The sequence below is a fragment of the Cervus canadensis genome, chromosome 24, assembly GCF_019320065.1.
Source record: "Cervus canadensis isolate Bull #8, Minnesota chromosome 24, ASM1932006v1, whole genome shotgun sequence".
Classification (NCBI taxonomy): domain Eukaryota; kingdom Metazoa; phylum Chordata; class Mammalia; order Artiodactyla; family Cervidae; genus Cervus; species Cervus canadensis.
In genome coordinates, this window is record NC_057409.1 from 49,370,007 (window position 1) to 49,392,830 (window position 22,824).

At 35.8% G+C, this 22,824-nt stretch overlaps 1 protein-coding gene across 3 annotated transcripts in view; it reads right to left on the minus strand.

The window, feature by feature from the left end:
* The window catches only part of SLC39A10 (solute carrier family 39 member 10), a 143,258-nt gene that overhangs the window by 40,366 nt on the left and 80,068 nt on the right, over positions 1-22,824 (minus strand). For 2 of the 3 annotated variants that reach the window (XM_043444901.1, XM_043444899.1), the window contains one exon: positions 10,352-10,460. The exons of the other annotated variant lie outside the window; for it this stretch is intronic. The gene's annotated coding sequence lies outside the window, so the exon portion shown is untranslated. The remainder of the gene's footprint in view (positions 1-10,351; positions 10,461-22,824) is intronic. 3 annotated transcript variants of the gene reach the window in all.

The window sequence follows — 22,824 nt, forward strand, 5'->3', positions numbered from 1 at the left end:
ATTGTCCTTTCCTTCTTCAATCCCCTATAAAAATAGCCCCTTTTAATTTATCAGAATATTGTATAGCCCTTCAAATTAATACAAGTTTGCTTAAAACTCACCTGCAAGATTACTGACTCTCTTTTAAGCACAATACTTTATGGTCTATGTACATTTATACAGGAAATGTTGGCTTTCTTCCTATCGGGCCCTTTACAAAAATGTTTATTGGTTTCTGTTCTTGACACCCTGACCAGTACAATAATGTAGTAAGATGAAATATAATAAAAAATGTGTAAGAATCAGAAATGAAACTGTCATTATTCACAAATGGCAGGACTGGATATGCAGAAAGTCCAAAAGAAACGGTAAGAATTAATAAGTTAATTTAGTACAATTGCTAGACCTAAGGACAATTAACTGTATTTCTCTACACCAGCAATAATTAGAATATGAAATTAGAAGTTTATAGTTTATAGCAGCAAATAGCTAGAAATAAATCTAACAAAAGATGTGTAAGACTTTTTCATAAAAAAAGGATAACATATTACTGAGAAGTGAAGGACCTAAATAAATGAATGGTTTTATCATGTTCAAAATTGGATGTTTTAGAGATCCAATGTAATGCCCAACTAAACTTCCAAGATTTATTTGATGAAAACTGATGAGGTGTTTTTTAGTTTTATTTATTTATTTATTTTTGAAGCTATTTATTTATGAAGCTAGACCTTCACAGCTGAGCATGGGCTTTTCCCAGTGTGGAAAGCAGCGGCACTCTCCAGCTGGGGTGCGCATGCTTCTCCTTGCAGTGGCCCCTTGTGGTGCAGAGCACAGGCTGGAGGGCGCGTGGGCTGCAGCGTTGCAGCCCTTGGGCTCCAGAGCGCAGGCTCTACAGAGGTGCAGCATGGGCTTGGCTGCTCTGCGGCATGTGGGATCTTCCCGGACCGGACCAGCATCGAACCCATGCTCCCTGCACTGGCAGGCAGATTCTTCACTACTGAGCCACCAGGGAAGCCCCTTGATGAGGTACTTTTAACATTTATATGGACACAGAAAGGGCCAACGAACAAGACACTCTGTCTACCAGTTACTAAAGACAGTGTGGGTATTTGGTGTAAGAACAAATAACGTAGTATGAAAAGAGAAAAATTTTCTTTTTCTTGGAGCTTACTCAACTAGACATCCATATAGAAAAAGAAAACTTGACTCCTACCTCACACCATGTGTAAACATCAATTATAGATGGATCGTAAATGTAAATCTAAAACAGTAAATTTTAGAGTAATAAAGGGTCCAAAATTGTATTGCCCAATACAGTATGTTAAAAAAATTACTAAGAAGCACCTTGGCCTCAGGCTTAGTTTGCTCTTAAGCAGACAAAACAAGCATTTTAAAATTAGTTTTACACGGTGATATTATTAGTTAACACAATGTAGCTTTTTACAAATATTCATAAATACTTTAAATTGGGTTATCATGTAATCATATTACATACCTTTCAACAAAAACCCGTAAGCAGCAAGTTAATTTCACATAGTCCAAAACTTTAGCAGACTGTCATTGAATTGAGTGCTATTCATTATTTTTGGAAGTGGCCACAAGCAGCTACTTAAATTTCAGTTCAGTTCAGTTGCTCAGTCGTGTCTGACTCTTTGTGACCCCATGAATCACAGCACACCAGGCCTCCCTGTCCATCACCAACTCCTGGAGTCCACCCAAACCCATGTCCATTGAGACAGTGATGCCATTCAACCATCTCATCCTCTGTCGTCCCCTTCTCCTCCTGCCCTCAATCTTTCCCAGCATCAGGGTCTTTTCAAATGAGTCAGCTCTCCACATCAGGTGGCCAAAGTACTGGAGTTACAGCTTCAACATCAGTCCCTCCAATAAACACCCAGGACTGATCTCTTAGGATGGACTGGTTGGATCTCCTTGCAGTCCAAGGGACTCTCTCTCCTTCTGTCGGTTTCGAGATTGCACCCAGGAACTGCATTTCGGACTCTTTTGTTGACTATCATGGCTACTCCATTTCTTCTAAGGGATTCTTGCCCACAGTGGTAGATATAATGGTCATCTGAGTTAAATTCACCCAAGCCAGTCCATTTTAGTTCGCTGATTCCTAAAATGTCGATGTTCACTCTTGCCATCTCCTGTTTGAGCACTTCCAATTTGCCTTGATTCATGGACCTAACATTCCGGGTTCCAATGCAATATTGCTCTTCACAGCATCGGACCTTGCTTCCATCACCAGTCGCATCCACAACTGGGTGTTGTTTTTGCTTTGGCTCCGTCTCTTCATTCTTTCTGGAGTTATATCTCCACTGATCTCCAGTAGCATATTGGGCACCTACCGACCTGGGGAGTTCATCTTATACTTACAGAACTTTTAAAAAATTGTATTCATTTTTAATCAAGAATAATTGTTTTACAATATTGTGTTGGTTTCGGCCATACAGCAACATGCATAAGCCATAAGTATACATATGTCCCCTCCTTCTTGAACCTCCCTCCAACTTCCCATTGCTCTAGGTTGTCACAAAGCCCTGGACTGAGTTCCCTGCAGCATACAGCAAATTTCCAAACGGTAGGGTATAGGTTTCCCTGCTACTCTCTCCATTTATCCCACCCTCTTCTTCCTAGCATGGTGTCCTCAAGTCTGTTCTCTATGTCTGCGTCTTCACTACCACCCTGCAAATAGGTTCATCTGTATCATTTTTCTAGATTCCATATATATGTACTAATATACAGTATTTGTTTTTCTCTGAATTCACTCTGCATAATAGGCTCTAGGTTTATCCACTTCATTAGAACTAACTCAAATGCACTACTTTCTATCACTGAGTAATATTCCATTGTGTATATGAACCTCAGCTTCTTTATCCATTCAGCTGCCAATGGACCTGGAGGTTGCTTCCATATCCTAGCTATTGTGAACAGTGTTGCAATGAACACTGGGGTACATGTATCTTTTTCAATTACAGTTTTTTCATGATATACACCTAATATTGGAACTGTTGGGTCACATGATAGTTTTATTTCTAGTTTAAGGAGTTGCCATACTGTCTTCCAAAGTAGCTGTTATCAATTCACATTCTCACCAACAGTGCAAGAGGGTTCCCTTTTCTCCACACCCTCTCCAGCATTTGTTGTTTGTAGATTTTTTGATGATGGCAATTCTGACCCAGGAGAGGTGATCTCTCAGTGTAGTTCTGATTCGCATTTCTTTAACAATGAGTGATGTTGAGCATCTTTTCATGTGTATATTAGCCATCTTTATGTCTTCTTTGGAGAAATGTTTGTTTAGGTCTTCTGTCCACTTTTGGGTTGAGTTGTTTTTCTGGCTTGAGTTGCATGAGCTTCCTATGTATTTTAGAAACCAATCATTTGTCAATTTTTTTTTTTTGCTTTTTTCCCACCCTGAGGGTTGTTTTTTCGCCTTGTTTATAAAAGTTTCTTTTGCCGTGCAAAAGTTTTTAAGTTTAATTAGGTCCCATTTGTTTAGTTTTATTTTTTTATTCCCATTACTCTAGAAGCTGACTCTAGGATTAGTCATAGAGGATCTTGCTGTGATTTATGTCATAGAGTGTTCTGCCTGTTTTCCTCTAAGAGCTTTGTAGTTTCTAGTCTTACATTTAGTTCTTCAATCCATTTTGAGTTTATCTTTGTGTATGGTGTTAGGAAGTGTTCTAATTTCATTCTTTTACATATAGCTGTCCAGTTTTCCCAGCACCACTTATTGAAGAGACTATCTTTTTTCCATTGTATCTTCTTGCCTCCTTTGTCAAAGACAAATCCATACACCTATGGGTCCCCTATCTCTAGGCTATCTTGTTCCGTTGGGCTATAGTTCTGTTTTTATGTCAGTACCATACTGTCTTGATGACTATAGCTTCATAGTATGGTCTGAAGTCAGGACGGTTGATTCTTCCAGGTTCATTCTTCTTTCTCAAGATTGCCTTGGCCATTCGGGGTCTTCTGTGTTTCCATACAAATTGTGAAATTTTTTGTTCTAGTTCTGTAAAAAAATGCCATTGGTAAATTGATAGGGATTGTACTGAATCTGCAGATTGCATTTAGCAATAGAGTCATTTTCACAATATTGATTCTTTCAACCCAGGAACATGGAACATCTCTTCATCTGTTTATATCATCTTTGATTTCTTGTATCAGTATCATAGTTTTCTGTATACAGCTTTTTTGTCTCCTTAGGTAGGTTTATTCCTAGATATTTTATTCTGTTTATGGCAATGGTAAATGAGATTGACTTCTTAATCTCTGATTTTTCATTGTTCGTGTATAGGAATGCAAGTGATTTCTGTGTATTGATTTTGTATCCTGTGATTTTACTAAATTCACTGAATTAGCTCTAGTTAATTTTCAGATATAGTATCTTTTAGAGTTTTCTTTGTATAGTATCATGTCATCTGCAGTGAGAATTTTACTTCTTTTCCAATCTGGATTCCTTTTCTTTTCTTTTCCTTTTGTGCCATAGCTAGGATTTCCAACAATATGCTGAATAATACTGGCAAGAGTGGGCACTCTTGTCTTATTCCTGATCTTAGAGGGAATGCTTTCAGTTTTTCACCACTGAGAATGTTTGCTGTGGGTTTTATCATATATGGCCTTTACTATGTTGAGGTAGGTTCCTTCTATGCCCATTTTTTGGAGTTTTTTTTTTTAATCATAAATGGGTGAATTTTGTCAAAGGCTTTTGACATCTATTAAGATTATCATATGGTTTTTATATTTCAATTTGTTAATATGGTGTATGACATTGATTGATTTGCATATATTGAAGAATCTTTGCATCCCTGGTATGAAACCAATTTGATCACGGTATATGATATTTTTAAAGTGTTGCTGAATTCTGTTTGCTAGAATTTTGTTGAGGATTTTTGCATCTATGTTCACCAGTGATACTGGCCTGCAATTTTCTTTTTTTGTGATAGCTTTATCTGTTTTTGGTATCAGGGTGATGGTGGCCTCGTAGAATGAGTTTGGGAAGTGTTCCTTCTTCTGTGATTTTCTGAAATCTTCAGAAGTATAGGCATTAGTTCTTCTCTACATGTTTGATGGCATTCACCTGTGAAGCAATCTGACCCTGGGCTTTTGTTTTTTGGGAAATTTTTTTTATCACAGTTTAGATTTCAGTGCTTGTGATTAGGTTGTTCCTAATTTCTATTTCTCCTTGGTTCAGTCTTGGAAGGTTGAACTTTTCTAAGCATCTGTCCATTTCTTCCAGTTTGTCCATTTTATTGGTATATATAGTTGCTCATAATGGTCTCTTATGATCCTTTGTATTTCTGTGTTGTCTGTTGTAATCTCTCTCCTTTTTCATTTCTAAGTTTGTTGATTTTTCTCCCCCTTTTGCTTGATGAGTCTGGCTAATGGTTTGCCAATTTTGTTTATCCACTCAAAGGACCAGCTTTTAGTTTTATTAATCTTTATTACTGTTTCCTTAATTTTTCATTTATTTCAGCTCTGATCTTTATGATTTTTTTCTACTAACTTTGGAGTTTTTCTGTTCTTTTTTAGGCTGTTTTAGGTATAGAGTTAGGTTCTCTATTCAATGTTTTTGCTGTTTCTGGAGGTAGGATTGCATTGCTATCAACTTACCTCTTAGAACTGCTTTTGTGGCATCCCATAGATTTTGGGTCATATTTTCATTGTCATTTGTTTCTAGGAATTTTTTTATTTCCCTTTTTATTTCTTCAGTAATGTGTTCATTATTTGGAAACGTATTGTTAAATCTTCATGTGTTTGTGTGTGTTTTTTTTTTACAGTTTATTCCCCTGTAATTGATATCTAGTCTCTTAGTGTAGTTGTAAGAAAAGATGCTTGATATGATTTCAATTTTCTTAAATTTACTGAGGCTTGATGTGTGTCCAAAGACATCTTAATTCAGACTAGTCACATTTCAAATGCTCAGTAGCCACATGTGGCTACTAATTACTGTACTGGAAAGTATAGATCTAGAAGATTTATTTGGGAAACTAATCTCATGACTTTCAAGACAGGACATAACATGCATTATAAAGGAAAGACAGATAAAATATACTACAATAAAATAAAGAAATTGATATTCATCAAGAGTGTAAAAAAAGGCAACAACAGATTGGTAGAAGAGTATGGCAATGTTAATAGTCAAGAATAGATAAGGAATGTCTACAAATCAATATGAAAGTTATGAGACAACTCAATGGAAAGATAGGTAGGTTTTGAACAGGCATTTTATAAGAGGTTAGCCAAATTACTAAGAAGCATATGAAAAGATTCTCAACCTTAATAGAGAACTATAAATTAAAATCACAAGTAGATACCACTACATACCCACCAGAATGAATAAAACATAAAAGATGTAGGCAAGAATATGGAGTCAGTTAGAACTTGCATACACTACTGGTGGGACTGTAGATTGGTAAGCTCTGGAAAGCTGTTTGGTAGGATCTACCAGAAGATGAACATAAGCACATCCTCTCACATGGCAATACTTCTCTTGGATGTATGCAGAAACACATGTACAGGGACACCAAAAGAAATGAATGAACATAAAAATTCACACAATCATTATTCATCATAGCTCAAAACAAGCAAAAGGCCAAATGTCCATCAACAGTAGAATGTTAACAAACAAATAAATAAATAAAAACAGAACAATTTTACAATGGAATACTACACAGGAATGAAAATAAAATTAAAGCTTCACACACTAACATAAATGAATCTCACAAATTGAGACTGAGCAAAAGTAACTGTATATTTTATCAGTCTTTCCTTTAGAATGCATATTATATCCTATATTGAAGGTGTTGAAGCTAAGTCTCCCAAATATTAATCTTTTAGATCTATACTTTCCAGCAGAGTAGCCAGTAGCCACATGTGGTTGCTGAGCACTTAAAATATGGCTAGTCTGAACATCACTTTGCTGACAAAGGTCCATATAGTCAAAGTTATGGTTCTTCCAGTATTCATGAACAGATGTATTCATGAACAAATGTGAGAATTGGACCATAGTGCTTCATGGCTGAGCACCGAAGAATTGATACTTTAGAACTGTGGTGCTGCAGAAGACTCCAGAGAGTCCCTTAAGGCTGCAAGGAGATCAAACCAGTCAATCCTAAAGGAACTCAACTGTGAATATTCTTTGGAAGGACAGTGGCTGAAGCCTCAATACTTTGGCCACCTGATGCAAAGAGCCAACTCACTGGAAAGGACCCTGATGCTGGAAAAGACTGGGGGCAGGAGGAGAAGGGGACAATACACAATGAGATGGTTAGATGGCATCATCAACTCAATGAACATGAGTTTGAGCAAACTCCAGGTGATAGTGAAGGACAGGGTAGCATGGTGTGCCACAGTCCATGGGGTTGCAAAGAGCTGGACACAACTTAGTGACTGAACAACAACCAAAAAAGATAACAAACACTAAATAAAACATTGGGCAAAAGTCTATTTATATATAATTTAAAATGGGCAAAACTAAACCAAGATGCCTTAATGGTTATTTTCTGAAGGGAAGGTAGGGGGTAATAATTGGGATTGGAAATTGTAATAATGTTCTCTTTCTTGAGTAATGGTAATGTTTACTTTGTGATAATTCACTGTGCTTATCATACTGCTTATTTTTCTGTATACATATAGTACTTCAATAAAAAGTTTTTAAAAATCAAATTTTATGCAGTGAAAACCAATTAGAAAACATAATGATAAACAAAAATTACTAGGTTCCTAGACAGAAACAGAGTAAGACCAGTGAAAGGAGAAGTGTATAAGATACTATTGAAGGGCAGTAAAGAAGAATTGCAAAAACTGTACAAAGACCACCTACATGAATGGAATAAACAACTTAAGATATATAGTCTTCCAAGTGTATACATACAGATCTAATTCAACGTCAATCAAAATCTTGCAGCTGTCAACTTTCGTGAGACTGCATAAGTTCATCCAAGTATTCATATGGAAGAGAAAAACCGAAGGGCAATCAACCAAGTTCAGAAAATTAGCAAGATGATAAAGACTTCTTTTTAGAAAGTTACAATAACTAAAATAACACAGATAGACCAAAGAAGAACAGAGTCCAGAAAAAGAATCACTAACAATGATTTTGTGTATGATATAAAGAAGAACATAAGACATTAAGAGGCAAAAATTAATACCTGAAAATACCAGATGTTAATCAAAAACCAGATGTAAAGAAACAGAAACTACCTTACATGCTGATGGGAGTATAAACTGGTGCAACCTTTTGGGGAAGCTGACTATGAACACACTTTCACAGCTCCAAAATTCTGCTTCTATCTATCTACCTACCTACCCACCTGGAGAAACTCATACACATATGCCCAGGAGATAAATTCAAGAATCTTGACTGCAGTAATGATGAATTTCTTTTTCAATGTTAACTATCTTGTAACAGGATGCTTCAGTTGCAAATAACAAAACAACTAAAAGTGGTTAAAACAAAAGAAATTTTCACATTAAAAAATTGGGGGGAAATGGTTTAAGGCCAATTACAAAAGCAATAACCCAAAATCTCTCATCCTCAGATGGGATCTGTCTTCTCAGAACTTCAAGAAACTGCTCTTGCTGTAACTACTCCATCCTTGCACAACCATATCCAAAGCTGGAAGGTTCATCTTCTTTTTATTCAGGGACAAAAACTTTCTAGAAGCTCCTCTCGGATTTCGCTTTACCTGTCTTTCATCAGGACTGTACTACATACCCATAATAAAACTGATAAAGGATAAAATTCCACCATCAGCTAAGACAAATCAACATTCATTCTCTTCTGATTGGAAAGAAGCCATCTTTCCTATACATATGGGAGGCATACTAACAACAAGGAAAAAGGAGGTAAATAAGGAATGGCAATTTATTATATAACCATTAGTGCCTGATACAAACCTAAATGCCCATCAGAAGAACAGAGTAAAAAAAAAAATATGGATACTTATGTAATTAAAAACTATGCTGAAGTTATAAATGTGTGGCTATGAAACAATACAGAACAAGCACAAATCTTAGAAACATAAAGAGTAAAGTTCAAAAAGATATGTTATTTCATTTAAACACAATTAAAAACATGAAAAATACCTTAATTTGAGGGTATATATACATGTAGCAAGAGCTTAATATGGGTGATTACATTCTAGAGAGTAGTTAACTTTTCACAAGAGAAGAAAGGGAGTCAGATGGTAGAGGTAGTATGCATATTTAGCAGCATCTGCAGTGTTTTTATTTCTTAAAAAGTGAAGGGAAGCTGAGGCAATGTGACAAAATATTTTGTATTTGTTAAACCAGCAATAATGGGTTTCAGGTCTTTGTTATACAGATCTTCCTCAACTTAATGGTGGGGTTATGCCTCAATCCATCCTAACTTGAAAAATATCGTAAGTTGAAAATACATTTACTATACATTATCTATTGAACATCATAGCTAGCCCAGCCTACTGTAAATGTGCTCAGACCACTTACCATTAATTAGTCTACAAAATCATTTAACACAAAGCCTGTTTCATAATAATCTCATGAACTTTACTGAATACTGTACTGAAAGTGAAAAACAGAAGGTTGTATGGGAAAAAAAAAAAAGGTTGTATGAATCGATACAGACTGCCTGCTTACCCCTATGATTGCACAGTTGACTGTGGGCCGCAGCTCACTGCCACTGCCCAGCATCATGAGTGTATGGTACTGTATATCACTAGCTGGGCAAAGATAAAAATTCAAAATTCAAATATTGAACGCATACTGCTTTTTCACCATTGTAAATTCAAAATACCCTAAGTCAGAAGTCATCTGTACGGTATGTACTTTTTTAAAGTTTGATACCTAGCCACCATCAGTGATTAATCAACATATATTGGAGCAGCAGCAGAAGCCATATCATGATTACCTGAGAATTTCTTAGAAATGTAAATTCTTTCGCCCCGCCCAGACCTACTAAATCTCGAACTCTGAGGTTAGGGCTCAGCAGTGTCAACCAGTCTTCCTAGTTGAGTCTGTTGCTAGCTAAAGTTTGAGATACTACCTATACAAGTAAATTATCAAACACTCCCATTTATGTCAAATGATACTCAATTAAATTGAGCATCACCTGAATAAATTAGGTTTAATTATCACATGTGGCTTATGTGAGTTAGGACTTTCGGAAAATAGTCTATAAAATATATTTAATCCCAAAGCTACATTAAGTTGGAGATTTTGTTTTTTAATCCAAACACTTCAGTTTCTTATATAATAGTCTCAAGGATAAAGTCACCATTTAAAACATATCAATTTTACCTATAGACTAATGAAGATGAAAGAGCATAGATAATTAAGACAATTGCTATTAATAGCAGAAAGAGGACATTACACACCCTCCAATTACCTTGGTTTTCCACTAGAAGATGCTAGTGAAAGGCGATGCTCTGAATGAATGTTGCTCTGTTCGTCTGACATGTAAATGTCCTGCCGTTTCTTCAGTGCATATTATCCCACTGTCAAATGAATAAGTACCAGTGGTGAAAATAAAACATACAAACATATCAATCAGGCAACATCAAATGAATGACTCCATGCAACACAAAAAATGTCAGTGATCTATATGAGCTTTATTTATTTATTTATTTATTTTTAAATTTTATTTTATTTTATTTATTTATTTGGCTGCCCTGGGTCTTAGTTGTAGCATGTGGGATCTAGCTCCCTGACCAGGGATCAAACCTGGGCCCCCTGCACTGGGAGCTCAGAGTCTTAGCCACTGGACCACCAGGGAAGTCCCCTATATGAGCTTTAAATTGTCATTTTTAAACACTTTTTAAACGTACTCAATTTGTTTACTGAAAAGATTCTGCTATCTTGAGTCCCCTAGTCATAATCATTTACATTCAAGAGAGCATCACAGGAAGGCAAATAAATACATGAGTGACATTATACAGGTAATATTTAAATCTGTGTTAAGTATTCTTAAAAGTAAATCATACATTAACTTTGCAACTTTAGAACAGTGATAGCAGATGCATGCCTAAGAATCACTTGGATGAACTATGCATTTGTCAGCACAGGCTAAGCAGCTATTGCAAAGAAACTTCTCTCAAAGCGTAGTGGCTTAAGAGAAACAAGCAAGTTTATTTCTCTTAATACCCATCCAAGATGACTGCTCCAGGTTTGTGAGCCCCAGTTAGTCAGAGACACATCAATCTTACATGAGTGCTATTCTTGTCAGTGGTAAAACAAACAATGGAAATCCAGGTTCAGAAATTTCTGAAGCAGCAAATAAAGTAGATATTGCTTTCATCACTTCTCAGACTTCATTGGCAAGAACATAGCCACATCGGCTCAATCAATCAAAATAAGGAGACTGGAAAATACAGTCTCACCTACAACTTAGTTTCCCAAGCATTCTATGGAATCCTTTTCTTAAGGATCCTTTCCTATCCATAGCAAAAAGATCTTCGGGGTGGAGGCAGGAATGGTGGAAATGTTGCCCAAGTCCATTTACCACTCAATCCTAAATACTGGCCTTTACAGGACTCAGTTTTGCCCTAGACAAAATCTTCTGCTGTCACTTACGTTTCACAGTTTTTAAAGTTTTGGGAATTGAGTATATTAGTTTTATAACTGATTTGGTTTTCAATTCAGCAAATATACATTAAGTTATTCACTCAAGACTTCTGGTTACTACAGACAGCTATGCATAATCCTACTGCACAAGAAAAGAATGGTTTCTGGAAAATGTGTAGTTGCCACCACACATTTAATTTCATCTTTTCTTACTGATTTCCAATTGACTATCACGGTGAAAGGTTTAAGTATTCTCTCATTGTGTAATTTCTACATGAAGGGTCAGGTTAATTCACAAATAAGTACTTTAATCATTGGGCTGTATACACTATTTCTGATGTAAATACATTATATTTGATGCAAAGAAAAAATGAAACCCACATTTTTCTATAAAACACTAATATTTTAACACTAACATCAGACCTAAATGTTCAATGAGGCTAGTGGTTATTCTTTGGTGTGAAAAGTGATGAGAGGAACCAGGCAGGAGTTCTGTGCTGCAGTTTGTAGTCTATCTTTACCCGTGGGTGCTGGTTACCCGGAGAAGGCAATGGCACCCCACTCCAGTACTCTTGCCTGGAAAATCCCATGGATGGAGGAACCTGGTAGGCTGCGGTCCACAGGGTCGCTAAGAGTCGGACACGATTAAGCAACTTGACTTTCACTTTTCACTTTCATGCCTTGGAGAAGGAAATGGCAACCCACTCCAGTGTTCTTGCCTGGAGAATCCCAGGGACAGCCTAGTGGGCTGCCGTCTATGGGATCACACAGAGTCGGACACGACTGAAGTGACTTAGCAGCAGCAGCAGCAGCTGGTTACCCAGGTGTGTTCACTTCATAAACCTGTCAAGGTTTACACTTAACAGCTTCCCACTCCAGTATTTTGGCCTGGAGAATTCCATGGACTGTACAGTCCACAGGGTCACAAAGAGTCAGACACAACTGAGCGACTTTCACTCTCACTTCACTTTCACACTTAACATCTGGGTGCTTTTCTAGAGGTGTTCTATATTTCAGACACAACATAACTTTTAATCCATTAAGAATACATATTTCAACTTTCAATTAGTAAAATCAGTAATATGCAGTTTCTAGAAGCAGACCCATACTTAACCATACCCAAAGATGAATTTAAGTTTTCTAAAATAATTTAAGACTCACAAGAACTTGAACTTGTGAAAACAGTTCAGAGTTTACCCATGTACTCTTTACCCAATTTTCCCCAATGAAAACATTTTACATAAGCACATTTTCAAAACCAGGAAACTGACACTGATATAATACTGTTAACTAAATTGGAGATCTTTTATTCTAATTTCACAGTCTCTGCATGCATTCTTAAAAATACCATAACAGAAAATCCATTTTTTAACCAGAGAAAAAAATCATTTGTAACCAAAGAATCTTGCTTAACAAAATATATGATTATACCTAAGAAAAAGGTTAACTAAAACCTTAAAAGTAATCAGGAATGAGAATCTCCACAGTAAGTTCTTCTATACAGATTTACAAAAATTTTTAATTAGAGGCTTTCAATTGTAGTTTTCCTACATAAAATGGCAAATAAATTTTTCAATTTTTAAGTAGATAAAACACTTTTATCATGAACATACCTAAGTACACTAATCTGTCTATAGGTATTTTGCCTCAAGAAAGATAATGATCTTTATTTCATACAAATGAAAATAGGGTTGTAGAAAGTGTAAGATGAAAAGATTCTTAAGTATAAACAACTAAACACTTTTTTTTTTAAAATACATGGATATCTAAGACCCAGAGGTATACATATGATTAAAGTGATACTTCAAGTTTGTGGCAGTCCCCTGACTTGAAAGTCAGGGGCTCTTTCCGCCACACCAGTGTATCTGTATATCTTAAAAACTAGAACACTGTGGGATAACTACTAATGCAATCCATCTAAAACATACTACCAAAATATTTTAAAGGGAAAAGAAATGGTCTCTAATACTTACAGTCAGTTAAAAAAAAAAAAGTATGCGCATAGTAGCACGCATACTGTGAGTATGTGTGCTAAGTTTTTGACCCTGCGATCCCGTGGACTGTAGCCCGCCAGGCTCCTCTGTCCATGGGATTCTCCAGGCAAGAATACTAGAGTGGGTTGCCATTTCCTCCTCCAGGGGATCTTCCCGACCCAGGGATTGAATCCATATCTCCTTTGCAGGAGGATTCTTTACTGCTGAGACACTGAGGAAGCCCTAATATCACTATATTACTTAACAAAATGATTGACTGATGTAAGAAAAATAATTCCCAATACATGGCTCCTGTTACTACAGAGGCCAACCAAGTACATCCTGTGTATAAGAACAAAGTGAACAAGCTTTACTCACGGGGACTTTTTTTTAAAGGAAAATGTAGGTCAAATGAAAGAACCAGAGTTAATGTGTGTCTCAGGCTCTTGACTCTCACACATACAAATACATATATACACAAACTAACAATCAGAGAAAAAATATAACTCACTTAGCAATGTTTTAAAACTAGCTATTTCAATGTTCCAGATTGATATTTTAAAGGTCAATGAGGTGGAAACCAAGAGAGAAATCACTAAAACCCTCAACCTGGATTATGGAAATATATCATGTATTAAGTAAACTTAACATGAAAATCTATTCAATAATATACATGGCACCCTAATTTCAAAGACGACTTCATTTTTTGGGAAAGGTTTCACTACCATGGCAGAAGTTTATTTATACCCTGAATCACATAAATATAATACAACTGGCATATTACTAAATTACTTTAGCAAAATTTATCCATGTAGTTAGACACCAATTTAGTTTCCCTCTACAATTCAACAACAGTACACACAAAATGCATGAGAAGCAATGAGACTAGTGGTTTACTGAAGAAATACTAGTCTAAAAGACAAAGATCTCAGAAACCTGGTCTTGCCCCTTACTAGCTATAGGATGCTGGGCAAATTACTTAGCCTCTTTAAGTCTTACACCAAGTATAAAGTGGGGGTTTTAATTCCAGTTCTATTTCACAGTAATTATGAAGACCAAATAAAATGTGTATCCTTTTTTTATAATGATAAAGTTTTAAATGTTTTTCCATTTTACTGTAAGTGTTTAAATGTTATTTAAGTGCAAGTTATTGATAGTAATATAACTTGGATCCTCCGGGATCCAAGTTTACTTGGTAAACTCCAGGAGTTGGGGATGGACAGGGAGGCCTGGCATGCTACAGTCCATGGAGTCGCAAAGAGTCGGACACCACTGAGCGACTGAACTGAACTTGGATCCATTTTAAATTCCATTTCTGATATTATCACCCAATGTAATGTACATAGAATAGAATCAGGAGTCAGAAACCTTCGTCTCTAGTTCATTGTCACGGTTTCCTCTCTCAAGAACAGGGGAAACAGTCCCTTCCCATACCCACCAACTGAACTAAAGGATGTGAAATGTGTACTTTGTAAAGTTTATTAACCTGAAGTATTACCTCTAATTGATGTGGTACCACAGGTCTTTCATTTAACTTCTGAAAAGTACAGAACCAGAGTGGGGAAAAGGTCCCTTCGCTTTGACTCCTTCCAAAGAATGCTACCAAAAATATTCCGAGAGCATATGCAGTGTTAGTGCATCCAAGCACAACTCTTAGATTACAGGAGGCACCCAACTGAGAAAGAGTTGCAAAGAATTACCATGACACATCAGTTTCACTGACTTTATAAAACTTCAAGGCATAATATTACTTCACTAATCAGTCCTTATCAAGAACCCTTAAATCCTCTTAGAGCTTCAAGGTTTCCTTTTTCATTCCCCCACTTTACCTCAGTTTGGAATGTTAATGTAGCTTTTATCAAAATAAGGACAATCTCTAATATTTACCCTGCAACTCATTCATATGAAAATAGTAGAGGCATGTTAATGGAGCTCAGGCAATTCAGGGCTCCTCCTGTTTCACTTTTATTTTTCAAGAGACAGAATATAAACATGAGCATTGATCAAATGTACTAGATCAAGTAATCACACATCAAATCTATTATTGTATTCTAAACATTCATGTAGAAACCTACATTTTCTCATTAAATGTTCAAACTATCTGAAGTCTCTGCTTTTCAAACATTCATTACAGGGAATGTGGAACCATATTATAGAAAGCCACCTTTGACATTCCTGTGTCTGTTTTGCTGTTTGTGAATACAAAGAACGTCCGAAATTTGTACATGTATGAGCTGGTTGACCTTTATCAATCACAAAATACTGTGATGCTTTTTGAAGCTACTAAAATGTTTATAATTTTAGTTAGCCTTTCAATTTAATAAGCTTCAACCTCTTTCCACTACAAATGCATATACACCTACACAACATGTAGTCATAAAGAGGACTTAAAGACAGAGGGCTAACCTTAGGACCTGGGTGAGAAACACATCCCTTTTCCTTTCAACTTGCAGAGCTGGGTTCTCTTTCCAGTCATCATCCCTGGCCGTTGCCTTCATTCTAAGAACAGTGACTGCCACTGCCTCAAATCTTTATTACTCCATTCATCGTCACTCTTCCTATTTTCCTTTTTCAGCATCTTGTCACTGTTACACGTCCCTGATTTTGTACCAACTTACCATTCATAAGCACTGCCAGGTAAAATGATCCTTCCTTTGCATAAGATTAGGGGAAAAAAAAAAAACACAGAATCTCCAAGGCAACATTTTCATAATATTAACATTTTTTGATGCTGCTGAAAACACAGGCCACTTCTTCTCCACCAGGGAAGCTTTCTATCTGATAAATTTTAGCTGTCCTTACAGTTGTTTGAACAAAGCTAAATGGTTTAGCTTTAAAAGATTTAGCAGAATCTTACAAAAATATAATTCAAGTATCAAAACTACTTAATTTCTACTAGCAAACACCAATTGCATTAATCAATTATCAATCCATCTTTATAGTCAAGTTCAACCTTCTCCAATATAAAGAAAACTACATAGATTTCTTAAATAAACAGAGTGTTTCAGGGCACATTCTCTGTCTTACAGAATCACATTCAGATACACAGACTGGGGTAAGATTTTGTGATATATAGACAGTTAGAAAAAGAAAAAATAAGAAAATGAGTAATGCCGGGGGAAAAAGTAGCGCAGGGTAAACACCAGTTTACAGCCGCCAGTAACCTTCACAGTCGTAAAGATGCAACACCGCTGTTCTAAACCGGAACTACAACACGACTCTACTGGACACTGAGATACGGGAAATGCGAGGGCTCACGGAGGGGGAAGAGTGCCAAACCCGAAGCAGACAATGACTAAAACTGAAAATCAACAGGTTATGAATACTGGAGACATGGCAGTGAACAGCAAAACAACTAAGAAACCAAAAGAGTTCCTTATATCTCTAGGCAGAATGTAAAAAGGCAGAGGACTGATTTTTTTTCTTTTCCCCAACCTTAATTTCATAGAACTATTTAATTCTTTAAACTATATTCCTGTATAATTCTGACTGAAAAAACTAAAATCCAGCAACTATAAATCTTAGTTTCTGGTGAACAAAGTCACATTGTGTCACATGTTGGAGGAAAGTGAATTAGTTTCAAGATTTCACAAGCATTTGTTTACAAAGTTTTAATCACATTATATAATCATTTTAACTTCAACTTGTGCTATTGTTTTTTACCTGCTTGGTTGGATAAGTCCAAGATATGGGGAAAGACCACAAAAGTCTGAATGCTTTTCAGGCAGGTCTTGTTACATCCTTTCAAATTGTTCTCTAGACAAATTAAATTTGGCTATACTGCCACCAGCTGTATGATCATAGTATTCTCATCAGTGGTTGCTACTATTAATTTTGGAACAGGTAAAATTCCCAGGTGTCAGAGGGGTAAAGAATTAGCCTGCCAATCCAGGAGACGTAAGAGAAGGAAGCATGTTTGATCCCTGGGTCAGGAAGAACCCCTGGAGAAGGAAACGGCAAAGCACTCTAGTATTCTTGCCTGGAAAATCCCATGGACGGAGCCTAGCACACTACAGTCCATGGGGTCGTAAAGGACTGAACACACACACAATACAAAATTACCTTCTTCTTATTTACATTTTCAGATTATTCCTGGTGTCTCAATATTTTTATAAACATACAGGAACTTTTTATATAACATGGCTTAGTCATATTTTCTGCAGAAGACATCTTCAATTCTGTCCAGTGCCTTTTTACTTTGATTACAATGTTTTCCCTTTCCTGGATAGAAGTGTTTCCATGTACATGCACTGAAGTCTATAATTTATTTTTGCAATTTCTTTATGATTTCTAAATTTAAGAAGTTTTTTTCCCTCCCTATATTTAATGTGTGTTGTTTTCTTTTAAAACAAAAGCCGTAATTAAAATTAACATGACCCATAACATCCATTTCTTTTTTAGGGAAAATAAAACAACCGCTGAACAAACAATAGTCTTTTATCTGTTCACTAAGAAAGTTTACATTTTTGCCTTAATAAAACTTTCAAATACGTGTGTTTAAGCAGCAATCTTCAGAGGAGAAGCTCTAAACATTTTTATATACAAATCATAAATTATATTGTAGATAATATTATATTTACAGTGTGCTTAAACACTTTTTCTTAAAATCTCTTTCAGTGATTTGATTGTAGTTGATTTCCTTCTTCAGTTCTTTTTTCTAAATTAATGATTATTTTCTTGAAAATAAACTTACTTACACCGGTTGTTGTTGTTGTTGCTATATATATCAAATAATTCACCTTACTTGAAAAAACAAGAGTATGCTAACTTAAAACAAAAATCTTAACATATATATTCTAAACATTAACAAGTTATGAAGTCAGTTGAAATTCTACATTAAACAAGGTCCATGGAAATAGAAAACATAATCCTGTTGCTTTGCAACATACATTATATATAATACATGGTATCTGTTCTCAACTTTGCTGTAATTAAGCATACAATTACATAATAATTACATAAAATGTTTTTCAAATATTACACTTTTACTGACCTCACTGATTTGCAAAGTACTAACAAATCATATCTTACTCTATATACCTTGATATATAAATCAATCTTTCCTCCGTCATGAGGCTATGTTCTTCTACAACAAAGCACAAAGCATACTTACTCACATGTAAACAGAATAAAACAATGATTCAGCCTCAGCAAAGGTGCACTGAACGGTATTATACCAGAACACCTGTTCACAGTTCTGTAAACACACTTATGAACTGCAGTGGGGAGAAAGGAGGAAAGGAAGAGGAAGGGGCAGCGAGAAGCCACAAAAATAAATATCAAACACCTTCTGCTCTGAAGGAGGTACAAGGAAGACACAGTCACCTTTTAAATGAGAGAAGGTAAACTGAGAGACACTGCCTAAGTAGCAGTAGAAACACAATGATAGAGTTAGGTAGTAGCTTCAGGTCAAAGGACACATTACAACTCTAAGCATCATAAATAAGGGTGCTATTCCTCCGACAGGGAAGAGACAAAAAGCTTCTTATACTATTTATGTGAAGAATACCTGAGAACTCATATTATTATCCATTCATTTATATTTGAATGCTTCTCTGCTAAAGTATTTTACTCATATAGGAACTAGGAAAACGTATTTTAAAAACAGCAACATGTCAAATGATGATAGAATAGAATCCAGTCCCAAGAACTGGATCCAGGAGTTGGCTGACTTAAAGGGTCAGATAGTTAACATTTTAGGATCTCTATGGCACCTACTCAATTTTGTCATCATGGCACAAAGCAGCAATACACAATATATTCATGTATCCATTAATATTTAATTTACAAAAGCAAACTGATTTGGTCCACGGCCGTAACTTGCTGACCCTTGACTTAATCTACACATTTTTAAAAAATTTACCAATTCAACAGACCAATTCAACAGTAGAGGAAACCACTACCATAAAACTCAAAACTTCACAGAACATGTAAAGTGAATTCATAAAAAAAGTTTAGGGGTACGAAGTGCATCTGAAAGTTTTTTTTACAAACATTAAAGTAACAGAGCAGTGGGATATATGTATTTGTGACCTTGTTACTAAAACTGAAAGCAATTTAATTTTCTTCTATGTGAATGAAAATAAATCTAAAAACTAAAGTGATCACTGACTGAAAAGTCTTTGATAATCACTAGAGTATTAAAAATAACTGTCATACAGCAGTTCATAGTAATTAGTAATTCTAATAACAATGCTTCTGGGTCCCATGAAAGTACATAATCTATGATAAAAGGTATCTCCAACATTCTGATTCAGTCTCTAATTCCCAAAAACCACTGCCATGAATGGGAAGGATGGTCCCCCAAAATAAGTGTAAACATGGCTGTACGAAATGTTAATGCAAAAACAACTATCTGATACCTTCTCTTTTGGCAGTAAAATCCACAGTATAAAGGGTAAATATAAACCATAATAGTTGTTTAGTCGCTAAGTTATGTCTGACTCTGGGACTCCATGGACTGTGTAGCCTGTCAAGCTCCTCTGTCCATTGGATTTTCCAAGCAAGAATACTGGAGTGGGTTACCATTTGCCTCTCCAGGAGATCTTCCCAACCCAGGGATTGAACTCCCTACTCCTGCACTGGCAGGCGGATTCTTTACCACTGAGCCACCAGGAAAGCCTATAAAGACAAAATCACAAAATCATATACCACTAACTCTTAATGAAAATAACTGAAACTGTACTTGAAAAGAATTTTAGGTTTTATCCGTATACTTACAAATCTGAAACATTCAAAAAACTAAGATCATGGCATCCAGTCCCACCACTTCATGGCAAATAGATGGGGAAACAATGGAAACAGAGACTTTATTTTCTTGGGCTCCAAAATCACTGCAGATGGTGACTGCAGTCATGAAATTAAGAACACTTGCTTCTTGGAAGAAAAGCTATGACCAACCCGGATAGCATATTAAAAAGCAGAGATACTGACAACAAAGGTCCATCCAGGCAAAGCTATGGTTTTTCTAGTAGTCACATATGGATGTGAGAGTTGGACCATAAGGAAAGCTGAGCGCAGAAAAACTGATGCTTCTGAACTGTGGTGTTGGAGAAGACTCTTGAGAGTCCCTTGGACTGCAAGGAGATCAAACTAGTCCATCCTAAAGGAAATCAGTCCTGAATATTCACTGGACTGATGCTGAAGCTCTAATACTCTGGCCACCTGATGCAAAGAACTGACTCACTGGAAAAGATCCTGATGCTGGGAAAGACTGAAGGCAGGAGGAGAAGGGGACATAAGAGGATGAGATGGTTGGATGGCATCACCAACTGATGGACATGAGTTGGAGCAAGTTTCAAGAGTTCATGATGGACAGGGAAGCCTGGCATGCTGCAGTTCATGGGGCTGCAAAGAGTCAGACATGACTGAGCAACTGAACTGAACAAATATGAAATCATCATCCCTTTCAATAATACCTTTTCACATGAAAAATCTAATACTGAAAATCTATTAGAGTTTGACACTATATGTTCTGTGATGTGCTGACAATAAATTATTGTGTTCTGAATATTAAACATGGTCTCTTAAACAGTTGAAAATAATTTCAATAATGCTATTGTTATTTAAACTTTACAATTTCAGTTAAAAATTGCCTCATATCTGACACACTTTAGATTATTTTGCTTATTTTGGAAAAACCTGTTTTGTGTGTGTGTGGTCTATTCACAGAACTTACAGAAAATGAAAATGAAAAAAGTAGTTTGGAATACTGATAACTGGTATAATTTGACATTTTAATAAGAGTTTACATAAATGACTACATGAAATCTTATGGTTATTAAAGGTCCTTGAGACTATTTTTCAAATTTCATTAAAGTTTCAAAAAAACTTGAACTAAAAAAAAAAGGCTATGTGATTTTAACATTTTCAGTACAGTGGAGGCAATACAGTTATATGGGACTAAGTTAAACCAGAAGAAACCCAGACTGAAGTAACTGCTACTATTCATATACAAAGTTAATCTCAAAGATACATATTTAACATACAGACTGCTTTCTGTCCGAAAAATTCCTCCAACATAACTTGCAAGAAAACAAGGACTTACACTGTTCAACCTCCATTCAAACTCACCCTCTATTTGAAAAATTAGGGTGAAAAGTAGTATCTTTTTCACAGTTCAAAAGGAATCATAGCAACATTAACCAGCTGGAGGAAATCTCAAAGTAAACTATGTAAGTAGCACTAAAGAATGTAATTGCAACTTAAAATAGTTTTGTTTCAGGGAAAAGTTAAAGATGAAGGGAATGAAAACTCCAAGGGGAATCAATCAAACACTAGGGGGCAGCATCAAACTGTTGGGACAAACCGGACCTCTTCTAAAGGCTAAAGTCAGTATATTTTTAATAAGAATTACTTGTAATGAAAGATGACCTTATAGGTAATAAACCTGTTATAAAGCAAAGTAACTAGCTGTTTTGATTACCTATACCTCTTTCCCATTTCTACTGTATATTCTTTTGCAATTTGTGAATAAGTTTAAAATACACTAGTGATTATCCTTTTGATATATACATACACAAAAACATTTCCATTCTTGAGGTAGCCACTACACAGATAAGAGCTGACATATAAAAATCCAAAGTATTCCCTTTGGTTAGTACTGAATTTAAATTTTGTATCACTTAAATAACATTTTTAATTTGATTAAAGAGTTTTGTACATTCACTGTATAAGGTGACACAAGTATTATTTGACAAAAAGCTATGGAGTATGTGCCCCTCAAGGAATTTAGTTTGGCAGAGAAAAGATGTATGTATGTAATTGTAAGTTGGAAAATGCATTTGTAAGAAGAAATTCTATGGATTATTACATATGAATAACAGAATAACTGTATCCTCTTCAGTGGCCCAGTAGAGACCATTAAACCTCATTCTGGAATCAAGATAGAAAGTAGTCCTGCAACCACTAATGAACTAGAAGGTTGGTAATGTAGAAAAGAAGGTAAAATGAATCATCTGTAGCCCTTTGATTCATTATGCCATTTAAAGGTCACAGTAAACCATGAGATAGATTTTTCTGGTACTTCCAAGTTCACAGATAAAAGATTAAGATAAAGAAACTTGCTCAAGGTAACCAAACTAGTCAATAATGGATCAGTTTTGAACCTTAAGTCTCACTCCAAGCCCTACATTCTCTCCAATAGTGGCCAAAACAAGGGTTGAGGAAGTGGGGTAATAGAATGGTAACAACATAATTCTTTTAATTAAAAGTAAATAATCATTCCTGTTGTTGAATAATTACCCTTGTTATAACACCTATGCCCTATATTCATCATAAATCTGTTTAAAAACAAAAAGAAAACACACTTAGAGAAGTACCTATA